Raw genomic sequence first — 27652 nt, forward strand, 5'->3', positions numbered from 1 at the left:
ACCTGATTACCAAGTGGAGTTGTTGAAGAAAACCCATCCATCGGAAGTGCCTTGATTGAGATTGTAAGTATTGCAATTGTTGATGATCAGTGTGATTGACTGTTTCCTTACCCATCAAGTAGTGTTTCCATTTTTTCACACTTTGCACCAATGCATACAATTCCTTGTCATATGTAGGATAGTTAATCATTGCACCATTAAAATTTTCCGAATGAAAAACAGATAGGCTTACCATGTTTCACGAGGACTGTACCCATAGTGTAGTCATTAGCATCAGTCTGAATCTCAAATGTCTGTCTCAAGTCTGGAAGTGCGAGTACTGGAGTTGTACTGATATTTTCCTTCAACCTTTCAAAGGCCATTTGTTGTTTTCCTCCCCACTAAAAAACCTTTTTTATTTTGGTCAATGCATGCAAAGGGGTTGTTATAAGAGAAAAATTAGCAATGAATTTCCTCCAATATTGGGCTGCTCCTAGAAAACTTCTTACCTCTATAATTGTCTTGGGCCTTGGACAATTCACAATGACATCAACCTTGGAGGGATCGATTTTCAACTCACCTCCTCTAACAATATGACCCAAGTAAACTAAAGAAGTCTTTCCAAACTCACACTTTGACATCTTAAGATACAACTGGTCTTTTTTTAAGACATCAAGTACTTTTCTTACATGCATGACATGTTCAACATGAGATTTACTGAAAATTAAAATGTCATCGAAGTATACTATGAAAAATTTATCAAGAAATGGCCTCAGCACATCATTCATCACATGCATGAATGTAGTAGGAGCATTACATAAACCAAATGACATAACTATCCATTCAAACAAGCCCTATTTTGTTTTGAATGTTGTCTTCCAGATGTCTCCTTGAGCTATTCTAATTTTATGATAGCCACTTCTTAAGTCCATCTTAGTAAAATATTTTGTTTCTTTCAATTGATCCAATAAATCATCTATTCTAGGCAGTGGGTAACAGTTATTTACTGTAATTTTGTTTAATGCGCGAAACTCCACACACATGCGCCATGTTCCATCCTTCTTTGGCACCAAGACAATAGGTGAACCACAAGACGAGGAAGATGGTCTGATGATCCCTTTATTCAACAACTCTTGGATTTGCATCTTAATTTCTATGCTTTCCATTAATGACATCCTGTACATGCCAATGTGAGGAAGAGGACAATCCTGCTGCAACTATATCTCAAGTTGGATTCCTCTCTTGGGAGGTAATCCTTTTGGTTCTTGAAACATTTGATCATATTGGTTAACTATGCCAACCAATTCAGATTTCAAATTTGAATTAAAACCTTTAAAAGCTTCATTATCAACATCATTTTTGGGTTTGATCATGAGAAGCACAAAATTCTTGCTCGAATTCACCAGTCTTTTCATATGCCCTGCATTAACAAGTGAAATATTTGTTTTCTTGTTGTGAACTCTCACAATATATTCTACTCCATTTTTGAATAAATGATCTTTATTTTCATGTCGATGGAGATAGCTTTTCTATCATAAAGGTATGGGATTCCCAAAACCATGCCACAGATATCTAATGGCACAACGTCAAGCTCCACTTCATCTATGAAATTTGCAGTAATAGCAAATCTTGGTTTACACCTTCTAGTAACCTGCAATTGCACATTGTCACATACCCATCCAAGTGGATACGGTTTATGATGTGGAACAGTTTCTAGATTTTAACTCTTGACAATGTTTTCAGAGATAAGATTAGCTTGAGAGCCACTATCAAACAGTGTATCAATCTTTTTATGTTCGATATCACCCTTATGTGAAACAGTTCTATTCTCCTCTTTTCATTTGGAGTTTCATTTTGCGTGTCTGATGAACTAGTGATGGCAATGGATTCTTTTCCTTTTAACACCATGGCTATTATTTTAGTTTCATCACCCGAATCGGATCGCAAATCCTGTTGAATGGTTGTAGTGGTCTTATGTTTTCCCTTGTTTTTGTTTCTTTTTGGTTTCATTTCAGGATGAAGCTTCCAACAGTGATCTTCATCATGACCCTCTCGGGAATAGTGTTTGCATGTAATCTTCTCTCCTTTTTTGATAGACACATTTTTCTTTGTCTTCCCTTTGGAATCCTTTTCTTTTCCCTTGCTGGGATTAAAAATTAAGGTATTATGCCTAAGGTAACCGTGTAAACCCCCTATGTACTTCAGCAATGTGTCCTGTGATTGCAAATCTACACCTAACATCAGAGGCCTTTTTCTGAATTCTTGGGTGTAATCTTGCACATTTTGACCTTTAAGTTGTCTAAGGTTCCACCAATTCATGATGGCTTTCTGCATATAAGCTAGAGGGTATAATTTTCTTTTAATTGTAGCAATGAAATCATTCCAAGAAATTGATATCTTACTGTGTTTTTTAATCTCCTCTTGGGCCTTTGATTCCCACCATACTAGTGTTGCACCCTCCATTCTCAAGGAAGCTAATTGAATCTTTATGTCATCCTCTTGAAGGTCTTGAATCCTACAATAGTCCTCCAACTGACGAATCCAATTATCAAACTTCTCTACATTCACTTCACCATTATACATGGGCAACTCGAATTGAACATTAAGTTTTAAAAATAGTGATTTAATAGTTCCTTTTCAAGAATGATGATGAGTATGAGTAAGGGTTGTATTAGTGGAAGAGTGTGAAGATGCTTGTGAAGAAGAAAATGAAGAAGATAGTGGAGAGGGTGGAGGTTTGTCTCCATTCCCATTACCTCCTTTTCCATTACTTCCTCCTGAAGAGCCTTCTCTTTTGGGACGCTGGGAACTTTCTCCTTTCAACCTGCTATTCCTCTCTTCATAGAGGACGTTCACCATCTCTGTCATATCAAATAAAGCCTTTCTAAATGTCTTCTCATCTTTTGTCATGTTTGTAGCTTCTCCTTCATGAGACATGATCTCTAGAGTCTCAACTACAACTTGAGGTTGAACTGGTGTTGGAGATTGTGGAAACCTTGCTCTTCTTCCCCTTGACCCAACTTCAGGGCTTCCAACCAGCTCTCCTTCACCTATTTTGAGTTTTAACCTTATAAGCATGGCATAAACTTGCAAATAATTAAATCCTTCTTTCACAAAGCAAAACCTAGTTCTCTAATACCAAATTAATTTGATTTAGAATATAAGATCTTCCTCAGATTATAAACAAAATGCTTTCATTGTGCTTAAGGATTCATCAATTTTTGCAAGTGAACTGAAGAGTTTTTATGTTAATTTTATGAGCAATTTAACATAACCCAGAAACTAAACAGTAACATAAACATATACAGAACATCATCAAAAACACATTATAACAAGCACATGATAAAGGAGTTCACCCCTCCTGGGCTATGTATCCTTGGTCTAACTTCCAATGGTTTGGACCTCTCTATTATGCTCAAAAGTGTAAAAAAATGTGTTTGCAATGCTCAAATTCTTTTGAAACCTACTCCAATCAGTCCAGAATACTCAAAAATGGATATCTAGCCTCTTTTTGCAAACAATTTGGTGGAAAGCTGAAGAAGTTATGACTTTCCCTTGTTTTCCCACTATTCGTTCCATAAAACACCCCACATTTGACAGGAACCCACAATTTCGCTCCAACAATCTGCTAATCGAGTGAGAATTTTTTCGCACAGTGGGCCTTAATCTGTTGGCTGACCATTTTATCACAAATCGCAATCGGCAAGGACCGGCGGCTTAAGGTTTGTGTATGTGGCGGTGATTGTGCGATTGCGATTTCGCAGACCCGACGACATTATAAACTGCAGCTGATGAACATCTTGCTTCTGGGAACTTTATCGCACATCTTAGTTTAGTGGTGCCTTAGTTGTAATAATAATGTAGGACATGCATCGTTGCGATTTGTGATTGTGATATCGCATCGCAACCCAAAACCTACTGAGGGCCGATTCTGTAACACTGACCCTTCGTCGATCTGTGATTGTGATCTAGCACATCACATCTGAGGCTGTTTTCTTGCTAACTGTCCCGTCTGCCTTATCGCATCACACCCTTCCCTACACAGGGGTTGATTTCTAAAACCGACCTGCCTACGATTATGATTTGCAACATGCGGGGGCTAATGATAGCTTGCCACTCGACGCCTCCTCATTCGTTGAAGGACCTTGCCACATCATCCAATCCTACCATGTAAGCAAGTCAAATATGAACTTTGACTTGCTCTAACTTCTACATACAGGCTCGAATTTGAGTGTCATTCACATCATTGATATCAGAATGATGAGCTATTTGATCTAAAGCTATGTTTAACAATATTCTTACACTTCGATTTTTGAGCCTAATTTTGAGCACTGATCACATGGCCCTAGTCACTCAATTATCTTAGTAAATTAAAGTTAGAGAGTTTGGATTTTAGTTATGCATGTGTGATTTCTAATTTGTAGCAATTTAGTTCAATTATTTCCGGTTGTATTGAGTTAAAATAATTTTAATTGTTGATAGAACTAGTTGGAGGTTAGTTGTGTAGTGGGACAGTTGTCCAACTGAGTGATTGTCTAGTTAACTAATCAATTAACAAAAAATGGCTAGTTCATGCAAGGAATTTGAGTTCCTCAGCTTTGGTGGAGATTCCAGAGCGGTGTAACAAGTAGTTGTAAACTAGTTCGAGGGTACATGTGTTGCATGCAATCAAATGATCAATCCATGGGAATTACACAATCAATTGGAAGAAAATTCCTAAAAAATAGGGGCCTAATTCCTCAATATTTGTGCAAGGAAATAGGGGGTTAAGTTGAGGCATAAATTAACTGAGTTTGAGTCAGAGCTTCTCATTGAGGCAAGAGATATGTTATTCACTTATAGGTTGAGCTCATAGCAAGCAAGCAATTGTAATACATTCTATATTCATCAATATAAGTTGATTATTATAAATGAGAAAAGTAATTTAATTATAATTAAAAAAGTAGTTGTTATATTTATTTTTATTAATTTAATAATTCAAAAAATTATATTATTTAAAAAAATTAAATCATATATATATATATATATATATATATATATATATATATATATATATATATATATATATATATGATGAACATATGGTCTATCGAACCTTAATAAAGTAAGAAATTATATTTTATTTATTCCTAGATCACTATAGTTTTGTTGACTTAACAAGTCAAGATGGTTGGTAGTTGTACAAAGGTCTTGGAAATGACATCAAATGTGAGTATGAGCCTAAAAATTTAGGAGAAAGTGTTTTTCATATTCAACCCTCTTAGTATCGCAAAGGTGACAAACTATTTTGTTCCAAGGTGTTTTGGGAATAGACCAATCTTCACTTTCACTTTGCAGCTCGTTAGGATTAGTTTTTATCTTCTCAATGTTCATTTTCTTAATACTAATCAAGAGAATGACAATTCTAGTTAGCAAGATTGAGGTTGATCACATCCTTATAGTACCTTAGCTTACTTTTGCCCTCTAACTCCTTATAATCCCACAACTTATCCTTAAATTTTGAAATAATAATATTTTTAATATTATCTTTATTTTCCAAAATGATCTCCTCCTTTATCTCCCAATGGTAAAACTAAAACTAGACATATTTATACTAGCCTCACTTAAACTTTAGAAAAAAAATTGACTAAAATATTTTAATATATTTTTAAAAATAATTAAAAATCATTTAATTAATCTTTTATATAACAATCCATTTTTAAAATTATTAATTTTTAAAATCTATTTTTTAGATTAATGGTGAAATATCCCCTATGAAAAGTTAGTATATTCTCAAAGCATCAATTCTAAAACAGACTTTCTTTTATTATATGTAAAGCATTAAAATATGGAAATGTTTTTTAACTAATTTGACATGGAAATGTATTTTCAAAAAGCATCATTTCATTAAATATATTTTATTTAAGCATATGTATATTAATTAGTTGTAATGATTAAATAGGTGATAAATGGTTAATAGACGTTTATAAATATAAAAAATATTTATGAAGATTAAAAATATATAGATAAACTATATTTTTATTTTAAATAATAATAATAAGGTGGAGCAAAAGGTTAGCTCCATTTTTAGACCTTTTAAAACCATTCGTAGCTCTTTAAGATTCGTCAAAGACCCTATTAATCCCAAATGCATGAAAGGTGTTTATTTAATTCTATGTTCATATGGAACCCCTACATAGGTGAAGCTTGTAGTTCTATTTCACAAAGGACTCAGGAGCAACCCATGGACCTTAAGCATTGTAGGACCTGCTCATCTGCTCTCGCTAAACATGCTGAATTAACGAAGCACCATATTTGCTTAGAGGATTCTAAGGTCCTTGCAAGGGGTGATTATTTGCTGAACATGCTGAATTAACGAAGCACCATATTTGCTTAGAGGATTCTAAGGTCCACGCAAGGGTTGATTATTTCTATCACCAAAGAGAAGCCATTGACACTGAAAAGAGGAAAACAAAACTCTTAATAGGGACGATGGATGGAAGTTAAACAACTCGTGGATCCCTTCTCTTTGTTCTCTCCTTGTTTAGTTTTTTTTTTAATCAATCAATTTTTATAGTTATTCCTTTATTTATTTGTAATTTATAAATATATTTATCTAGTTATGGTTTGTTTTTTTTTTAATCAATCAATTTCTATAATTATTCCTTTATTTATTTGTAATTTATAAATATATTTATTTATTTATTCATTTATTTATTTGAAATTTATAAATATATTTGTATGTCTTTGTTTATTTATTTATTATTATTATTATTTTATATTTATCTATCAATTTATCTAGTTATTCCTTTATTTATTTGAAATTTATAAATATATTTTTATGTTTTGATTTATTTATTTATTTATTTATTCTTTCTTATTTATTTCTTTATTTTTAGTTTTTAACAAAAATTAGTATCTATTTAAATTAATTAATGAGTTGATGTATTAACATTGGCACAATATTAATGTTAGCAATGTATTAACACTACTTCAAAAATATGTTTTTGGAATTTGACAGAGACGGATGATGGTGAAGGAGAAACGGTGAACAGGATGGGGTTAGGGTTTCGACCAGAACCTGCAGACTGCTCCACACCTACGGCTGCCTGACTATGCTGCTGCACGCTACGCCCTCCCGTACTCTAGCCTCGTTTACTCTCATACCACTCCCGTTTGACGCCGTTACGGTCACTCTTCCATTCTTACCACTTGGTTTTTACCCTTACCCTCCTCGTCGACAAACCCTCGCCTGTTACCCGATCACTACAATGACAGGAGACCTTGGTTTCTGAAGGCAACTAGCGTGGAAATATAGTAACGGTTATGGAGGACCTACTCGACTACTCGGAAGACTCTCTAGCGGGTACCTTCATCTAGATTTCTCCCTAGGTTAATCCTACAAGCAGCTTCCATTACGGTTGTGAATTCATCGACACCATTGCCTCACTTCCCTTGATCTCAGGGCCCTCGTGCTCGGTGGCTACACTCTCAGAGGCCTCCCCCTCCATCCCTGACCTCACAACCCAACCATTGTCCCCTTCTACCCTAAATTTCATGGATCAAACCCTAGAACCCACTTTGGGCATCTCCTCTGAGGGTATCTCATCTTTCCCTTCCTCCATTGGCTCCTGTGTCCTCTCTACAGCAACCATCAGCGATCCTACCGCCTCTGATTTAGGGATGCCTGTCTCGACCTCATCGGCCCCCCCTTCTGGCAATATCATAGAAATCCCACCCATCTTGGGGGCTTTTCCCTCTGATCCTCCCTTGGGCATCCCTGCACTTGAGACTAACCCTTCCCAAGAAACCCATCAAAACTCCATACCTGATGAAGGAACCCGGAAAGTAAAGAAGTAAAGGGTCCTGAGACCAAAATCTTTGGAGGTTTTCTTGAGATTGGGCGAGGATTTCCAATGGAGAGAAGCAATGGACACAGCCAAGCGAGTGCTGGTTGGAAGAGTCAGGGGCCGTTTTTACAATGCTACCAGATTGAAGCAATGGGCCACAGAGGGTTGGGGGCCTCATCTAGCCGAACCACCAGTGGTTCAGGCCTTTTTTAAAGGATGGTCTGTGCTTCGTTTTGCCAGGACTGAGCATACCAACTGGGTACTTTCAATGGTTTGGCATATTGAACAAGCCCCGGTGCTCCTTCGGAGATGGACACCACTTTTCAACCCAGAAAGAGAACAGCTTGGCACTAGCCCTCTCTAGGTTAGACTACCTAGCCTGTGTTTTCAATTCTGGTCAGAAGACTTCTTTAGGTGTGTTGGGAACTCTCTGGGCACCTATTTGGAGTATAACAAAACCTACCTCTCGACAGGAAGAATGGCGTATGCAAGAATTTTGGTACACATTGACACCAGTGATGGGCTTCAGGAATATCTCACAATCCAATGGAGGAACTTCTCTCGAAGGCAGAACCTGGACTATGAAGGGGTTCCTTTCAAATGCAGGAGATGCCATAAGGTTGGGCATCTCTTCAAGGACTGCCCTCTCAAAAAAAAACAAGGATAGGGGAGAAGTTGGGAGGACAATTCCCCCAAAGACAGATCAGGAACAGGGGGAGCAGCCCCACAACAAGGAAGATGGGATTCAAGGCGATCCACCTCAATTGGACATGTCTCTCTCACAGGGGACCCTGAAGAAATGTGGTAGGCCTCTGCTTCGATGTCCCTCTCCTCCTCTTACCAGGGCAAGAGCGGCTACTGGGTCGGTGGTTTCTTCAGGTAAGCGACCAATCTCTCCTACTCCCTCTTGTCATCATGATTTTGATGGATTAAATGAATTTCCTGTTGATGTTTCTTTAAATGGAATCATAAACCCTCCCTCACAATCCCCTCTGGTCATCCCCTCTCCCACATCAAATCTGGCCTCCTCTGGAGCCATTCCAACTCCCCCTCCTGACATCACTCCTATTCTTGTAGCTGGTCCTCCTTCCCCTTGGTACTGGACCCAATCCAAGGCTAAGCAGAAGTTAATAACCCAGGATTATATCGGGCTTGATCCCTCTTTAACCCCCTTTCCTCCCAAGCTTCCGCGGGGTTGACCCTCCTCCCTCTCTAAGGCTTAAATTCAGGTCAGAGGCGAAATTGCTTTGGGCAGGTAATCAACCATCCATGGGGAACTTAGAGCATTGAACCCCTCATATGACCCCCCCTCATGAATATTGCCTCCTTCAATTGCGGAGGGTTGGCTAGACCCGAAAAAAACTAGCCCTCCGCAGACTGTTTCATACCTCTCCCATTGATATCATCCTTCTCCAAGAAACGTTGGGACCTACTCACACCATTACTCACCTCCTTGATGCCATGTTCCCTGGATGGAGATTCATAAGAATAGATGCTAATGGAAGATCAGGAGGCCTTGCCTTGGGATACAACACCCGCACCTCAAATCTCTGTAACTGTTGGGGAGGTCTCGGGCACATAGGGGCAGACCTCTTCTCATTTGATTTGGGCTTGGAGATTTGAGTCATTAATGTTTATGGGCCTTGCCATCACAGGCCTGCCTTCTGGGACCATCTCCTCGGCTCATAAGTTTTTCAGAATGATTATTTAATCATGGGAGGGAACTTAAACTTCTCCATAGGACACTCTAAGTCATGGGGGAATCATGCACAACAGGACCCCCTATCTACTTATTTCAAGAACCTGCTAGACTCCCACAATCTATTAGACATCCCCTCTACCAAACCCACACCTACCTGGAGGAACAATAGGGTGGGCGAGGACTGTCTTGCTCGAAGACTTGATAGTTTCCTTATCAAGGAAGGACTTTTGACCTTGGGTCTTCTCCACAGACAATGGGTAGGATCGAGAGGGGTCTCTGCTCACCTACCTATCTTCATGGAAATTAGTGGGGGACCTTGAAAGCCCAAGGGACCTTTCAAGTTCAGCTCCTCTTGGCTAAAGGACCCTACTTATAATTAGATGATCAAGGAATACTAGAAGGCGCATCCCCTGGGTGTTGGAACATAAAAGAGGGTTTTGCTCACAACCTCATGGAGCTGAAGAGACTATCAAAATCCTGGGCACACAATAAGAGAATAAAATACGATCAATCTCTATTGAATGCTGAGAAGGAAATCACTGAGATTGAAAAAGACCTGGCAGGGGCATGCAAAGTGAACGATCAAAGAAATAGACTCACGGAGCTATATACCACTAGAAGGAAAATTCTTAAGGATCGTGAGGAAGTTTGGCGACTGAGAAGTAGGGCGACCTGGCTACTCGAGGGAGATGACAGTAAAAAGTTCTATCACAGGTTTGCAAATGCCAGGAAAGCCATCAATACCATCTGGCATCTCTCAAAGGAGAAAGGCCACACTGTCAATACTTTCCCTCAGCTAGCTTCCTTAGCAAACTCACACTTTAAATAGACCTATAGGGCTCCCCCCCTGATGCTAATCTAGCCGAAATTATTCAAGTAGCTCAATTATTCCCTCGATTTGTGGATCAAGAGGCAGGCACGGAACTGACAAAGGAGATTACTATCGAGGAATTAGAAGCCACAATCAAATGGTTTAAGAAGGACAAGAGCCAAGGGTCGGACGATTGGGCGATTGAGTTTTTCTTAGCGTTTTTTGATACTCTGGGGGAGGACCTTCTAAAAGTCATTGTTATAGTCCTCTTGAGTTTGAGCTCATAAACCATTCCTAAATTCACACATAGAATAATTATAATTGTCTTAAAAAAACAATAAACCAACATCTAAAACACTCTTATTATTTTTGAAAATTTTTTTGAGATAAATCACATTTCAATTTCATCATCAAAATTTAGATGAATGATTCACCATCAAAACTCTTATTATCTTTTATAGAAATACACTTATTATAAACTCAAAATAAAAAGGAAAAATTATATTTTAATATAATTTATTTAAAAATATTTAATTATTTTATATAAATATATATTTATAATTTTTTTAAACCTACTCTTTTTACTTATACATGAATTATCCGAATAGAAAGTCGATCCATTTTCAAAAACATTATTCCTTAAACGTGACTTCCATAAAAATATGGAAACACTTTTATTTTCTTTTTACGAGAATATACTTATTATAAATTCAAAATATAAAAGAAAAATATTTTTAAATTATTTATTTTGATATATATATATATATATATATATATATGTAATATTTAATTATTTTACATAAATATATATTTATAAAATTATAACTTTCTAAAACCTACTCACATATGTGGATATCTGTGATGACCCCGGGAATAGTGTAAATATTTAAATCTTACTGCGGTAAAAGACAGAATTAAGTTAACGATGGAAGATTGTTTGTTTCTTTTTTTTTTTTTTAAACCTTAGAAGTATTTCTTGCTATTATATATGTGCACTAAGAGAATAATTATTGCAATAAAGAAATACTTATGATAGTATTGGCAACTCCCGGAAGGGAATTGGAAAAAGAAAGTCAGTTATCAAAACTGCAAGTAACCACCTTCCCTAACTGCAAGGGTCTCCAGGGAAAAGGGAGGGGGTTGGCAAAACTTTGGGCTGTAGAGACAGGCAGAGAGAAAGGAAGAGAAAAAAAAGAAAACCCAAATAGACTAAGTCTTGTAAGGACTAGATAGTCGAGCACATAAGTGCAGCCTTGCTGTGGATAGAGATCTGACAAGAGGAAGCTTGGGGGGGACCCTGGTCCCTTGAGGACAGGTCTCATGGTTGGGTGGTTAAACAAGCTATGCATAGAATCTGCAAATGATTCACTAAGAGATTAAAGTACTGGCGGTAACCAGGTAAGTACACCAAACCTTAAAGCATCTGAAGTTATCTGTGTTATATAGGATATTGTTTCTCTGAAAATGCAAAGGTTATTATTGCAGTATTAAGAGGTCTGCAATGACTTTGGTCTGGTACAACAAACTGTAGTATTTGTACTTGGAACAGAAAAAATAAGAACAGTGCGGAACAGAAAACCTGGCCGTAGAGGTAATGGCCACAATTAGTAACGCATTCAGAAAACGGAGATAAGGCTAAACCCCGACTGTGCACAGGATGGAGAAAACCACCTTTCATGGATAGTTTTATGAAAGGAGGGTTTGTCATTATTAAGAGAGGTCAAGAAAAAGAATAAACTTAACCCTCAGAACCGGGTAAGCTCCCGCAGTATGGGAAGAGCACCGCATTCATTGTATGCATGGCGAATACCCAAATGGGAGAAGTACACTTGCAAATGGGACCGCACACCCGGAAAACCAAACAAAAACTTGAAGCAGGAATCGAAGCTTAACAAGATATCTTTCGAGTCATTTTAAAGAGAACCGAACAGCCATTAAACTGGTTACACAAGGAACTAACTCCTTTTAAGCGGAACTGATACACAAAAACCATCCCTTTAAAGAAACAGTGACATAAAATCATGAGTGCTATGACATATAAATATATATAAACGATTTACAGTGAAGCATATATATATAACGAGTTGCAGTGAAATGTATATATGCATTTACCAAGATAGGAAATCGATTTAACACCCAGACTTGCTGGTAGAAACATAAAAGACTAATCATTCTTTTGCATACAGAAGGCACGAGGTCGAGACGACCAAAACACCTATTATACCGAAACGCATGCGTAAACACTTACAGGCATGTCACAAAAGACCTATTAAACAAGCGATTCGGAACATAGGTAAACCCTTATCTTACCACCAGAAGAACAGTCATTACATTCTAGAACGGAAATCTACTTAGCAAATCTGGCAGCGTTCGAACTACAATATCCATATAAACCCTTTTAAAAAAAACAGAGTAAGATACTCGCATTGATATGAGAAAATAAACATAGAATATAAGTCGAATGGAAACAGCCGCAAGGCTATTATAGTCCTGTTCTAGAACAAATGGGCCTAGAAACCCAACATTTATAACTAGAAGAGTCATATGCGAAGTTTAATTCAAAGATTAAATACAATATATAGTTTTAACTACAATACATCAAAGTTGAGACTACAGTTTCATAAACAGGAAGCCTTCCAACCCAGAACCGTGGAAAACGTTAGGGTTACTCCAGAACCCTTATCACGAAACCATGACACATTAGAGCAGGACAATGTAGAACCTCCCGTCGCCATCTGCGTCCAACCATGGAAGAGTAAGGTTGGGGCTTCGATCAGGCGCAGGGGTAACCCTCTGCCGACAGATGGTTGAACAAAGCAAAGGCACATTTAACCGGATTAAAGCTCATACAATAAGCAGAGAGCCGAAGGGTCGTACTAGTAGCAATGGTCGGCATGCGATGACCCTGAGGAAGACCTCCTTGCCGAGTCAATCTCCGAGGCGGATATCTACATTGAGCCATAAAATGGTAGAGGAAAATCATTAGTCCTGCTTTCTTAAAAAGGAAAACCCAAGAATCAAAACAAAACGATAAACTCTAAGAACTAAATCCATTTACAGGCGACTGTAATACTCACCAGGTCGTTTAGGAAATTTATAAATGCAGGACGGAAGCTCGGCGATGAGGATGCGCGCTGGCGGAGAGAGTAGGGGTTCACTCGGCGCGAATCGTCGAACAATCCCACCAACTGTGGCGGGGTGGAGCAGAGAGCCGCAGAATCGTTGAGTTATGCCGGAAAGCCTGAAGAGTCGGGAAGGGGTAGTCTTATATAGCATCACTGCCGAAGAGAAGTTGAGGGGGCATATCCACCCTCCGATTTAACTCAGAGCATCCCTACCGTCGGTTGAGGCGGCAACACGAAAGAAATAGGCGGGAGTCCTTCACCTTGAATCACACACCCTTCACGTGATCGGGCCGGCGAAAATTTATTGCCGTGTCCATATGTCCACCGCAGGAGGTGCCAGCGAAGCCGACAGTCAGAGCTTTCTCGATATGCCCAATGCCACAGCATTTAGACTATGCGATATGGGTATCACATATGGGAAGGGCAAACATAAGGTTTAAACATTATAACATATATAACTATATCAGCCGCAAATGCATATGGAGGGGGAGCCATACATATGGGTTAAACATTATAACATATGTAAACAGCATCAACCGCGAATGTAATTAATACCAAGAGCTATAACGACAATGGTGTTGTAGCCTTATCATAAATTATGTTTAATATATGGGTTGGGAATGTGACAATTGGTATCAGAGCAGAGGTTTTCATACTGTGACCTCTGGGACGAGCTTTAACATGTTAAATTGTGGAAGGAAACACAGCGATTTGTTTCTTTTTTCTTTCTTCCCTTTTGGTTACTAAGATGTACAAATAACTAATAGTGTTGAATATTTACTGACTCTATTTTAGGCAAGAAAAAAAGAAAAAAAAAAGAACAACAGCGAGACGCTAGACAAGTGGCAGTAATTATGCAGAGAGCTAGCAGTGCTCCGCACAGAATGATAGCAGGCCAGGAACCTGCAACAAATCCTAGGAGTAATCCAGAGCTGTGGGTACAGCTTGGCGAAGAGACACGGAGCACAAATTTAGCCATATTAGAAACAGTTCAAGAACTGAAAAATGAGATGGCTCGGTTGCGAGAGGATAATGCACATTTAACAATGGAGCAAGAAAGAATCTTGAAAAGTTTGTCTGAAAAGCAGAACCCGCCATTAGTCAATCCCAGTGCCGAACAACAGAGAATGACAGAGGAGCAACATTACCAAGCAGAACCTGAAAAATCGGAAGAAAGAGAGGATCAATCTGATAATGCATCTGAACAGCAGACCTCAAAACGCCAAAGAGTGGAGCTACAGGGAGAATTTCGGAAGATTAAGCCCCCACACTTTGATGGGGAACAAGAGGAAGCGGCGGAAGCATGGCTAATTAACATGAACAAATATTTCCAGCTGTATGAATACGACCATAACCTGAAGGCACGATTAGCCATCTTTCAATTACAAGGGAAAGCAACCCTGTGGTGGGAGGAAGTCAAAATCGTTAAGGGAGTAAGCGAACGAACCATCACATGGGAAAAGTTTCAGAAATACTTCAAAGAAAGATATTTGACCGAGCGCTTTTATGATGAAAAGGCAAAGGAGTTCCATGATTTGCGGCTGGGACAACAGACTATGGACGAGTTTATTAATCGTTTCACCTCCCTACTTCGTTATGTGCCCTACCTTAAGGAAGAAAAAGCCAAGGTGCAAAGATTTGTTAGCAGTTTACCCATGTATATACGAGAAAGGATTGAGTTTGACAATCCTAGGATGATGGATGAAGCGATTCGCAAAGCCAAAATCTGTTATCAACAGAACAAACAGAAAGGGGACGCTTCAAATAGGAAATGGAATGAAAAGAGGAGTAATAAAACTATTGGAAACAGTAAAGGAAGTCGCAGCGGTAGAGTTAAGGGTGGAAGTAAAGGGCAGAGCAGCCGGAATGTACCAAGAGGATCGTTCAGGTCCAAGGCAATCGACGAATCCAGAATGAGCGAACAGCATGTCAAGATGGAAAGCGAAGGAATAACTAGACCTCCAGTACAGTGCTGGGGTTGTGGAGGACCGCACTACGTCAAAAACTGCCCGCAGCGGAAGGGGACCGATCAAATATCCCAGATTCACGAGGCATCAACCGTTGGTGATGTGGGACGCAGCGTGCCTAGGATTAACGCAGCTCTGGACGACCGTCAGGCGGAATATCAGCCCACCATGGTGGAATTTGAAGGTAAAATTTCAGACCTTTCTATAGCTGTTCTAATTGATCCAGGAGCTACTTTAAGTTATATTAGCCCAAAAATAGTAGAACAATGTAAGCTACAGCCTGAAAAATTCAAGAATTCATGGCTGGTACAGCTAGCTACAGGGGCTAAAAGACGAGTGTTGGCAAAGATTAATAGCTGTCCTCTAACGTTAGCGGGACAGCCAGTGGTAGCAGATCTAAATGTGCTTCCACTTGGTTCATACGATGTTCTGATTGGCATGGACTGGTTGGAGAAGCACTGGGCATTAGTAAACTGCAAGACGAAAACCATTTGCTACAAAGATGACCATGGAAGGGAGCAGGTGATGCAAGGGATAAAACGACCCGTGCAGGTCCGGCCAATCACTGCATCACAGCTAGCTAAGTGTATCAGAAAAGGATGCCAAATTTATGCCATTCAGGTAGGATATGCAGAAACCAAGGATAAAATGGTTACACTGGACAACCTCTCAGTGATAAAGGAATTTGCAGATGTATTTCCAGAAGAGATACCTGGGCTACCCCAAAAAAGGGATATAGACTTCACTATTGAATTGGTTCCAGGGGCAGCACCAGTATCGTGGGCACCTTACAGAATGAGTGTACTCGAGTTGACTGAGTTAAAGATGCAGCTACAAGAATTACTGGACAAAAATTATATCTGACCCAGTGTATCTCCATGGGGAGCCCCGGTGTTATTTGTCAGGAAGAAAGATGGAACCCTTCGAATGTGTATAGATTACCGACAGCTAAACAAGCTCACGATCAAAAACAAATATCCCCTACCTCGGATTGATGAGCTTTTTGATCAAGTCAAGGGTGCCACAGTGTTTTCTAAGATCGACTTGCGATCATGTTACCATCAGATTAGAATCAAGGAGGAGGACATTGCAAAAACAGCTTTCAGAACACGATATGGACACTACGAGTTTGTAGTGCTACCTTTGGGACTGTCTAACGCACCTGCCACTTTCATAAATTTCTGGATAAATTTGTACTGATATTTATCGATGATATTCTGATTTACTCCCGTACTAAGGAGGAGCATGAGGAACATCTCAAGTCGGTACTGCAAACTCTACGAGAGCACCAACTGTATGCTAAATTCAGCAAGTGTGATTTCTTCAAGGAGGAAATACAGTACTTAGTACATGTAATCACAAAGGAAGGGATTGCAGTAGATCCTGAAAAAATAAGGACCATAATGGAATGGCCCGTACCTAAGGATGTGGCAGATATCAGGTCTTTCATGGGATTGGCCGGTTATTATAGAAGATTTGTGGAGGGCTTCTCAAGAGTAGCCTATCCTATTACCTCCTTACAAAAGAAAGGAAGGGCTTTCAAATGGACTTCAGAATGTCAGCAAAGCTTTGAGCAACTTAAGCGTTTGCTCACCTCTGCTCCCATTTTGAGTATAGCAGATCCTAATAAGGATTACGTGGTATGTACCGATGCAAGCCGAGAAGGCGTGGGTGGTGTGTTAATGCAGGAGGGGAAAGTGATCGCCTATGAATCAAGAAAGTTAAAGGAGCATGAGCAGAAATATTCTGCCTACGATTTAGAATTAGCAGTTGTCATACATGCACTGAAAATGTGGCGACATTACCTTCTGGGAAGGAAATTTTTGTTGTTAACAGATCATCATAGTTTGACAAACTACTTCAGTCAGCCCACTCTGAATTCAAGGCAAGCCCGTTGGGCAGACTTCTTAAGTGGATTTGACTTTGATATTAAGCATTTGAAGGGAAAGGAAAACCGCGTGGCTGACGCACTGAGTCGGAAGGTGCAATGTTTATACAAAATTTCATCCCAGAAATGGAGGGATCCCTTGCAAGAAATGATAAAAACAGCTGCAGATCAAGATGCTGAATACCAGCAAATAAAACAGCAGTTACAACTTTCTAGCGAAGAAAATCAGCAGGGGTATGAGATAGATGAGGATGGGATGCTGCTCTATAAAAAGAGGTTGTATGTACCTAATGAAGACAGTCTTAAAAATCTGGTCTTGGATGAGTTTCATATCAGTCACTACGCAGGTCATCCCAGATATCGGAAGATGCTTACTGCACTTCGGAAGGAATACTATTGGCCTGGAATGAAAAAGAATGTAGCTGAATATTTAGCGCGGTGTTTGGAGTGCCAGCAGATCAAAGCAGAACATTTACACCCGGCAGGGTTATTACAACCTATGCCCATTCCAGAATGGAAATGGGAAATCATATCCATGGATTTCATAACCGGGCTGCCTAGGACAAAGAAGCACAATGATTCTATCATGGTCGTAGTAGACAAATTGAGTAAGGCAGCGCACTTTATACCAGTGCAATCTACCTATAGAGCTGTGCAAATTGCACACATTTTTATGCAGAATGTGTTCAGACTGCATGGGCTTCCGAAGACAATAATTTCCGATCGAGATGTAAAATTCACATCAGCATTTTGGAAAGCATTATTTACCGAACTGGGTACACAGTTGAATTTCAGTACAGCCTATCATCCCCAGACCGATGGGCAGACTGAACGAGTGAACCAAATAGTGGAAGACATGTTAAGAGCATGCGTGATGCAGAAACCGACTCAATGGGAAGAATATTTACATTTGGTTGAATTCGCTTATAACAACGGATATCACACATCATTGAAAATGACTCCCTTTGAGGTCTTGTACGGACGAAAATGCCGTACACCCTCAAGTTGGAGTGGGCCAAAGGACAAATTGAGATTGGGCCCAGAAATGCTCCAAGAAATGGAGGACATGGTAAAAAGAGTGCGGTCTAATTTAAAGGCTGCCCAAGACTGCCAAAAGAGCTTCGCAGATCGAAAAAGAAGGTTTATAGAGTACTAGGTCGGCGACCATGTTTACGTAAGAATTCAAGCCAGGAAAAGTACCCTGCAATGGGGCGGTTGCGCCAAACTTGCACCCCGCTATTTTGGACCTTTCCAGATCTTGGCAAGAGTCAGGCCGGTAGCCTACCAGCTCGCCTTGCCAAGCCACATTAGAATTCATAATGTTTTCCACGTTTCCGTGCTTAAAAAATACATTTACGACCCTAAGCATGTGATCAAGTGGCAAGATATACGGGTAAGAACTGATTTCAGATTAACTAGTTGGAATGTGTTTTGAAGGTAAATGACTGGTACTATTGATGGTTGCAGGTCGAACTGGAAGGAGAGGTCCTGGTCGAGCCGATGAGCATTCTCGACCGGAGAGAAGTACAGCTGCGGAAGCGAGTTATTACCCAAGTTAAAGTGCAGTGGCAGCACTATGGGCCTGACAAAGCCACTTGGGAAGATGAAGAAATTCTTAAGCAAGCGTATCTGAGGCTTTTTTAGAACATCAGACATCGGGACGATGTCCAATCTTAGGCGGGGGAGATGTGATGACCCCGGGAATAATGTAAATATTTAAATCTTACTGCAGTAAAAGACAGAATTAAGTTAACGATGGAAGATTGTTTGTTTCTTTTTTTTTTTTTAAAACCTTAGAAGTATTTCTTGCTATTTTATATGTGCACTAAGAGAATAATTATTGCAATAAAGAAATACTTATGATAGTATTGGCAACTCCCAGAAGGGAATTGGAAAAAGAAAGTCAGTTATCAAAACTGCAAGTAACCACCTTCCCTAACTGGAAGGGTCTCCAGGGAAAAGGGAGGGGGTTGGCAAAACTCTGGGCTGTAGAGACAGGCAGAGAGAAAGGAAGAGAAAAAAAGGAAAACCCGAATAGACTAAGTCTGGTAAGGACTAGATAGTCGAGCACATAAGTGCAGCCTTGCTGTGGATAGAGATCCGGCAAGAGGAAGCTTGGGGGGAGACCCTGGTCCCGGAGGACAGGTCTCATGGTTGGGTGGTTAAACAAGCTATGCATAGAATCTGCAAATGATTCACTAAGAGATTAAAGTACTGGCGGTAACCAGGTAAGTACACCAAACCTTAAAGCATCTGAAGTTATCTGTGTTATATAGGATATTGTTTCTCTGAAAATGCAAAGGTTATTATTGTTGTATTAAGAGGTCTGCAATGACTTTGGTCTGGTACAACAAACTGTAGCATTAGTACTCGGAACAGAAAAAGTAAGAACAGTGCGGAACAGAAAACCTGGCCGTAGAGGTAATGGCCACAATTAGTAACGCATTCAGAAAACAGAGATAAGGCTAAACCCCGACTGTGCACAGGATGGAGAAAACCACCTTTCATGGGTAGTTTTACGAAAGGAGGGTTTGTCAATATTAAGAGAGGTCAAGAAAAAGAATAAACTTAACCCTCAGAACCGGGTAAGCTCCCGCAGTATGGGAAGAGCGCCGCATTCATTATATGCATGGCGAATACCCGAATGGGAGAAGTACACTTGCAAATGGGACCGCACACCCGGAAAACCAAACAAAAACTCGAAGCAGGAATCGAAGCTTAACAAGATATCTTTCGAGTCATTTTAAAGAGAACCGAACAGCCATTAAACTGGTTACACAAGGAACTAACTCCTTTTAAGCGGAACTGATACACAAAAGCCATCCCTTTAGAGAAACAGTGACATAAAATCACGAGTGCTGTGACATATAAATATATATAAACAATTTACAGTGAAGCATATATATAACGAGTTGCAGTGAAATGTATATATGCATTTACCAAGATAGGAGACCGATTTAACACCCAGACTTGCTGGTAGAAACATAAAAGACTAATCATTCTTTTGCATACAGAAGGCACGAGGTCGAGACGACCAAAACACCTATTATACCGAAACGCATGCGTAAACACTTACAGGCATGTCACAAAAGACCTATTAAACAAGTGATTCGGAACATAGGTAAACCCTTATCTTAACACCAGAAGAACAGTCATTACATTCCAGAACGGAAATCTACTTAGCAAATCTGGCAGCGTTCGAACTACAATATCCATATAAACCCTTTTAAAAACAGAGTAAGATACTCGCACTGATATGAGAAAATAAACATAGAATATAAGTCGAATGGAAACAGCCGCAAGGCTATTACAGTCCTGTTCCAGAACAAACGGGCCTAGAAACCCAACATTTATAACCAGAAGAGTCATATGCGAAGTTTAATTCAAAGATTAAATACAATATACAGTTTTAACTACAATACATCAAAGTTGAGACTACAGTTTCATAAACTGAAAGCCTTCCAACCCAGAACCGTGGAAAACGTTAGGGTTACTCCAGAACCCATATCACGAAACCATGACACATTGGAGCAGGACAATGTAGAACCTCCCGTCGCCATCTGCGTCCAACCATGGAAGAGTAAGGTTGGGGCTTCGATCAGGCGCAGGGGTAACCCTCTGCCGACAGATGGATGAACAAAGCAAAGGCACATTTAACCGGATTAAAGCTCATACAATAAGCAGAGAGCCGAAGGGTCATACCAGTAGCAATGGTCGACATGCGATGACCCTGAGGAAGACCTCCTTGCCGAGTCAATCTCCGAGGCGGATATCTACATTGAGCCATAAAATGGTAGAGGAAAATCGTTAGTCCTGCTTTCTTAAAAAGGAAAACCAAAGAATCAAAACAAAACGATAAACTCTAAGAACTAAATCCATTTACAGGCGACTGTAAAACTCACCAGGTCGTTTAGGAAATTATAAATGCAGGACGGAAGCTCGGCGATGAAGATGCACGCTGGCGGAGAGAGTAGGGGTTCACTCGGTGCGAATCGTCGAACAATCCCACCAACTGTGGGGGGGTGGAGCAGAGAGCCGCAGAATCGTTGAGTTATGCCGGAAAGCCCGAAGAGTCGGGAAGGGGTAGTCTTATATAGCATCACTGCCGAAGAGAAGTCGAGGGGGCATATCCACGCTCTGATTTAACTCAGAGCATCCCTACCGTCGGTTGAGGCAGCAACACGAAAGAATTAGGCGAGAGTCCTTCACCTTGAATCACACACCCTTCACGTGATCGGGCCGGCGAAAATTTATTGCCGTGTCCATATGTCCACCGCAGGAGGTGCCAGCGAAGCCAGCAGTCAGAGCTTTCTCGATATGCCCAATGCCACAGCATTTAGACTATGCGATATGGGTATCACATATGGGAAGGGCAAACATAAGGTTTAAACATTATAACATATATAACTATATCAGCCGCAAATGCATATGGAGGGGGAGCCATACCTATGGGTTAAACATTATAACATATGTAAACAGCATCAACCGCAAATGTAATTAATACCAAAAGCTATAACGACAATGGTGTTGTAACCTTATCATAATTTTTTTTTTTTATGTTTAATATATGGGTTGGGAACGTGACAATATCCATAATATAAAGTAATTCCATTTTCATAAACATTATTTTTTTAGACATGCCTTCTTTGATTATATGTGAAGCATTAAGAATATGGAAACGTTAAAAGTCTGTTTTGAAAAGCATATTTTGTTCAACGGTATGTAAACTATAATGTGTAGTATATAATATATAATGTTCTATCTTTTAATAAATATTTTTATTCTTAATTATTTTTCTATGGTATTTAAGATATAATGTTTTTTTAATATATAGTAATTTATTTTTAATAAATAATTTTATTTTATAAAATAATTTTAAATTATTTTAAATTAATAAAATTATTAACAATATTATCATAAAGTATTTTAAAAGCCAAAACACACTTTAACCTAGATAAACCTCAAAGATTATGTAAGTTTTTCTTATCCATTGATTTGTAATATTGGATAATAAATTGTTCTCATTTTCATTTCTCAAACTGATTAAATCGTTATGAAAAATGAACCAATATCAATAAACTTCTGTTCAAGGGTGGAAAGCATCTTCAGGGATAGTGAATCTGCTTGACATCTTCAAAGTTAGGAGAATGGCAAGAAGCTTTGATGACAATGGTCGCTCATATTGCCAGATATATACATAAACCTTTTGCTCCAGAAATGATAACGGCATCCATTGAGAAATATATACATTTAATCCATTGAGAAATATATACATTTATTTTTTGTTCTGGAGATGAAAATCGTATTTATTGAGAATTATATTAGTATATATTTATCTTGGATATATAAGTTTACAGAGATTTAATTTTTTCACTTGTAATATATATATATATTATATTAATATTTTGGTTCATATAAGTAAAATTTCAACTTTAATTATAGACAGGATGAACCTCTAGGTTCAATAACGAAATGACGGTGATGAGATTGCCAATACACGTTTCTACTATTAATTTTTATAGATTAGTAATCTATCTAATTTACCATATTTTTTTGTTTAATCTTGTTAAATTATATATAGATGAACTTAGTAATTAAGATAACATCGTCCGGTGTGATTGGGTTTTTCTATTGAGTCTATTTTCTGGATTACTAGATCATATTGGTTTATGAATCTCCATGATTGACACCCCTGCAGAAAATTGCATTCATTTAATTCTGCAAAACTATGGGTTCTATCGCTGCAATGAGGATCGCTATTACACGCGTCTGGTGTGTTGTTTTATTCGTAACTTGTGTTTATGGGCAGCTTAACCCAAAGTTTTACGATAAAACTTGTCCTGAGGCGTTATCCATAGTCAATTCTACTGTAGTTGAAGCAATCTCGGAGGAACGTCGAATTGGAGCATCGTTGCTTCGCCTTCATTTTCACGACTGTTTTGTTAATGTATTTACAATTACGCCGCACTTCTACCCTGTTATATATACATGCCATTGCATTAGAGCATAAAAGTTATATGTTATTCTTAGCGTTCTTCTCCTCTTGCAGGGTTGTGATGGGTCTATTCTTCTGGACTATACCTCGAGTTTTACAGGTGAAAAGACAGCAGTTCCCAATAACAATTCCGCCAGAGGTTTTGGGGTCGTTGATAGAATAAAGAAGAAGCTGGAGCAGGCTTGCAGCGGCGTCGTATCATGTGCTGACATTCTGGCAATTGCTGCTCGCGATTCTGTTGTAACGGTAAAATTCACAACGCACGGATGTTTCTTTTCGGTTTCACGAATATTCGGGGAATTTGTAAGTGACTTAAGCATGGCTTCACCATTCTAATAAAAATTTTGTGCGGATATATAATATATATATATATGAGAATGAATTAAAATATTAAAAAATATTATAATATTTTTATTGATAAATAATACATATAAAACAGAATTTAATAAATTTTTATAATTTATAATTTTGAAATTTAAAAAGAAAAATGATTATCTTTTTTTATTAAAGTGAATTTCATTTGCATTGAAAATAAAGTTATGATTAGATATTTAATATAAAATAGTAAATTTAATAAAAAATATTTTCTATATAAAAATATATTTTGATTAAGTTTTTCTATATAAAAATATATTTTGATTAAGTGATGTAATTTAAGATATTAGAAAGATTTTTTTTATTTTAACCAATTTAGAACAGAAATTAAAATTAACAAAAATAAAAATAAGCTTTCTTAAATTTTAAAGTGAAATACAAAAATTAAAAATTTTTATAAATATAAAAAATGGTCTATTTTATAATATTAAAAAATTTAAAATAAAAAATATTTTTCTTAATTTTTTTTTTAATATGTCCATATCAATTCTCATTTCAAAATATTTATTATTACACCAATATCATACCCATTTAAAATTTAAAAATATCTTTTTTAACTTAAAACAATTTAATAAAAAATTCAATACATTAACCACCATTTCAATGTATATTAATAACCCTGCTCACCATCAACATGATGAATATATAATCTATCCTAATATATTTTTCAGTGCAAGATATCCTTTTAAAATAAAATAAAGACTACTCAGGTTTTGAATAAGAATTTACTTAATTTCCAATTTCAAAATAAGTGTGTTAAAGGGAATAGATCTTTATCTTCATTATTAAGAGTTATTTTAAATAGGGATTTATAAGATTCATCTTAAATACGGATTTAATATGAACAAAGAGAGATCCAACATCTTCATTTTCACTATTAAAATTCATCTTAAATAGGGATTTATAAGATTCATCTTAAATACAGATCTAACATGAACTGAGAGGGATCCAATTTCTTCACGTGTAAATTTTTTTATGAACATATATTATTTAAATGTCTTGTATAAATATTTTGTATAGTTATTTCATTTTTTTATTTTTTTATTTTAATCGATAGGAACAAAATTTCAACTTTGATGACCGAAAAACACCCTTACATATCATACTCAGATAGAATAAGCGTTTTGGCTTAATAATTTTAGTTACAGATCATATTTGCGTAGAATAAGCCTCCAGACTCAATAAGTTTAGTTATAATTTTTGGTTTCTTCTACCCACTTATCTTTCTCTCGAAGCAATGTTTCTATTATCTTGCTAACTTTCTATTAACATTCGACCATTTTGCCAGTTGGGAGGTCCTACATGGACAGTGATGCTTGGAAGAAGAGATTCCAGGACTGCAAGTCTAAGTGATGCCAACAACGGTATTCCCCCTCCCACTTCTGACCTTGCCAATCTCACCTCCAATTTTCGCTCTCATGGACTTTCTAGACGGGAAATGGTTGCACTTGCAGGTAAACCAAGAACACTGTACGCCACTCTAATCTCATTCTAATTGTAACTTGGCTTCTAAACCAGTTTTCTTGATATTTTAGGTGCTCACACCATTGGTAAAGCGCGTTGCGTGAACTTCAGAGGTCACATATACAATGATTCAAACATAGACAAAGCGTACGCCAAATCTTTACAAGACCGCTGCCCCAAGAGTGGAGGCGACGACAAATTGTCGCCACTTGATTACAAAACGCCAACAAAGTTTGAAAACAATTACTACAAAAATTTGGTAGCAGAGAAAGGACTTTTGCACTCCGATCAAGAGTTTTTCAATGGAGTGTCTACTGATTCTCTGGTACTGAGTACAGCAAAATCTTGGAACTTTTCGAGAGAGACTTCACTGCTGCAATTATCAAGATGGGAAATATCACGCCTCTAACTGGTTCCCAAGGAGAGATCCGGGAAAACTGCAGAAAGCGTAACTCAGATAGTGCCATCTTCCATTTCCAGCACGCATCTGATACACAATGAATAATTATTATTTCATGAAGTGTGGAATGCTCTTATGATACAAATCTTATTGCTTGAACTAGGCCTAATCATATCATGAACAAGTGATTGGGAAAATCAATAACGAAATGGTATGGAAATTATATTCTTACCTGTACGAAGGCCATGGTTGCTAAAATAAATGGCATACCCATGTAATCGTTTCTTTGTTTGCACTATTTCTTTGTTTGCGTGACGTGACTTCTGACCATGAATACTCTTTTTCTTATTAGCCAATAAGAAAATTTACTATCTTTGTGTTAAAATTATCTTAGTTTCTAGGGCAAAACATCCCAAATAAATCTATGCTTCCAGAATACAAGGATAGAGAAAATTAATGATTGTTCTTTATAGAGTCTATTACATGTCGAAACCCTATCAACTTTGTCTATTAGATATGAAAACCATGTAGAAGATAGGTTTCTCTATCAAAGATTGAGTTATTATAGTTAGATCATTAATTTTCTTTATCAACTATAATAACTTAGTCTTTTAAATATTGAAACTTCACTATAATAGCTTTGCTGAAAATTTTATAGATAATATTATCATTATTTGGTGTATTTTAGTCATATAGGTATATATAACAATTTTGATGTAATTAATTTGTTTATGTATAAGTAATAATAATTTCTTTTGCACTCCTTGTGATAGGTCACTGGTTCAAATCCCCCGTGGGTACTTAGGTTAGTCTTAACTAGAAAAAAAAAAAAAAAAATTTCTTTTGAATTATTGATATTTGTAATATTAAATTGAGTAATTAAAAAAATGATGAGGTTTGTTGTTGATCAAGGAGGCAAAGTTTATAAGATAATTTTTTCAATCGTGTTTGCAATAGGAGGTTGCAACAAAATGAAGTTCCTAACACTCCTACATAGACTCCATTGATCCCATATGATGCATAGGTTTTACATGAAGAGGGCTATCTTTTATGTTGATTATAGACACCAAAATATTCCAAAAATATGAGACACAAGCAAATGTACGTCACATTCTAGGCTATTCCAAAATCTACAATCAAGTTATGTTTTATGCTTAAGTGTGGAGGAGTGCATGTATCCATTCAACACAATTATTGGTGGGAGTGAATGTAGTGTGCATTGAACAAATTTCCTTACAATGTTCTATCACTATGGATTTTCCTTGGGGAGATGCTTGTGGTTTTGGTTTTGGTAATGAAAGTGAATATGGTGAGGCATTGCCTCCATTATTTGTGTTGCTAAACAAACTTGTGTTTCGCATGGTTGTTAATGGTGCTAGTTTCAATTGTGATCTATTGTTATAATTAGAGTTGCATTAAGCTCTCTGAGAATCTGGTAATATTTCACGATTGATCCAAGCATATAGATATCCCGTATCATTGTGTATGGGATTGTGTGTAGAGGAGGATAATTTTGCTATAATACATTTTGACAGCGGAACAAAATGCTGACATCTTGACAATGACCTTGTCAAAAGGGAAGTTCAAATTCCACAGGTGCAGGATAGTCGTGGTTGAAAATCCCTTTGTTGCTAAGAGGGAGTGTTAGGAAGTGTAGCAAGAAAGTCTCATTTTGACTTTTCCTTGGTCAAATTGAGAAAATTCGAATTTCCACATTAGCAGACAACTTGGAAGTAGTTAACTAAGGTGACATGGTGATCTGATTTAAAATATTAGTTTGTAGTCCTAAGATCTTCCTTAAATTATAAACAAAATGCTTTCGTTGTGCTTAAGGATTCATCAATTTTTGCAACTGAAATGGAGAGTTTTTATGTTAATTTTATGAGCAATTTAACATAACCCAGAAACTGAACAATAGCATAAACATATACAGAACATCATCAAAAACACATTACAACAAGAACATGATAAAAGAGATCACCCCTCTTGGGCTACGTCTCCTTGGTCTAGCTTCCAATGGCTTTGGCCTCTCTATTATGCTCAAAAGTGTAAAAATTTGTGTTTATAATGCTCAAATGCTTTGGAAACCTGATCCAATCAGTCCAGAATACTCAAAA

At 37.7% G+C, this 27652-nt stretch overlaps 1 pseudogene across 1 annotated transcript; it reads left to right on the forward strand.

Moving 5' to 3' along the window:
• Positions 1–23029: 23029 nt before the first annotated feature.
• On the forward strand, positions 23030–25846 carry LOC149252521 (peroxidase 4-like; annotated as a pseudogene). Its single transcript, XR_016265460.1, has 4 exons — positions 23030–23211; positions 23332–23542; positions 24960–25125; positions 25207–25846. The product of XR_016265460.1 is annotated as a peroxidase 4-like (transcript).
• Positions 25847–27652: the final 1806 nt, after the last annotated feature.

This window comes from Pinus tabuliformis, chromosome 7, assembly GCF_031772625.1.
Source record: "Pinus tabuliformis cultivar Carrire ecotype Pingquan chromosome 7, CPIR1, whole genome shotgun sequence".
Lineage (NCBI taxonomy): Eukaryota > Viridiplantae > Streptophyta > Pinopsida > Pinales > Pinaceae > Pinus > Pinus tabuliformis.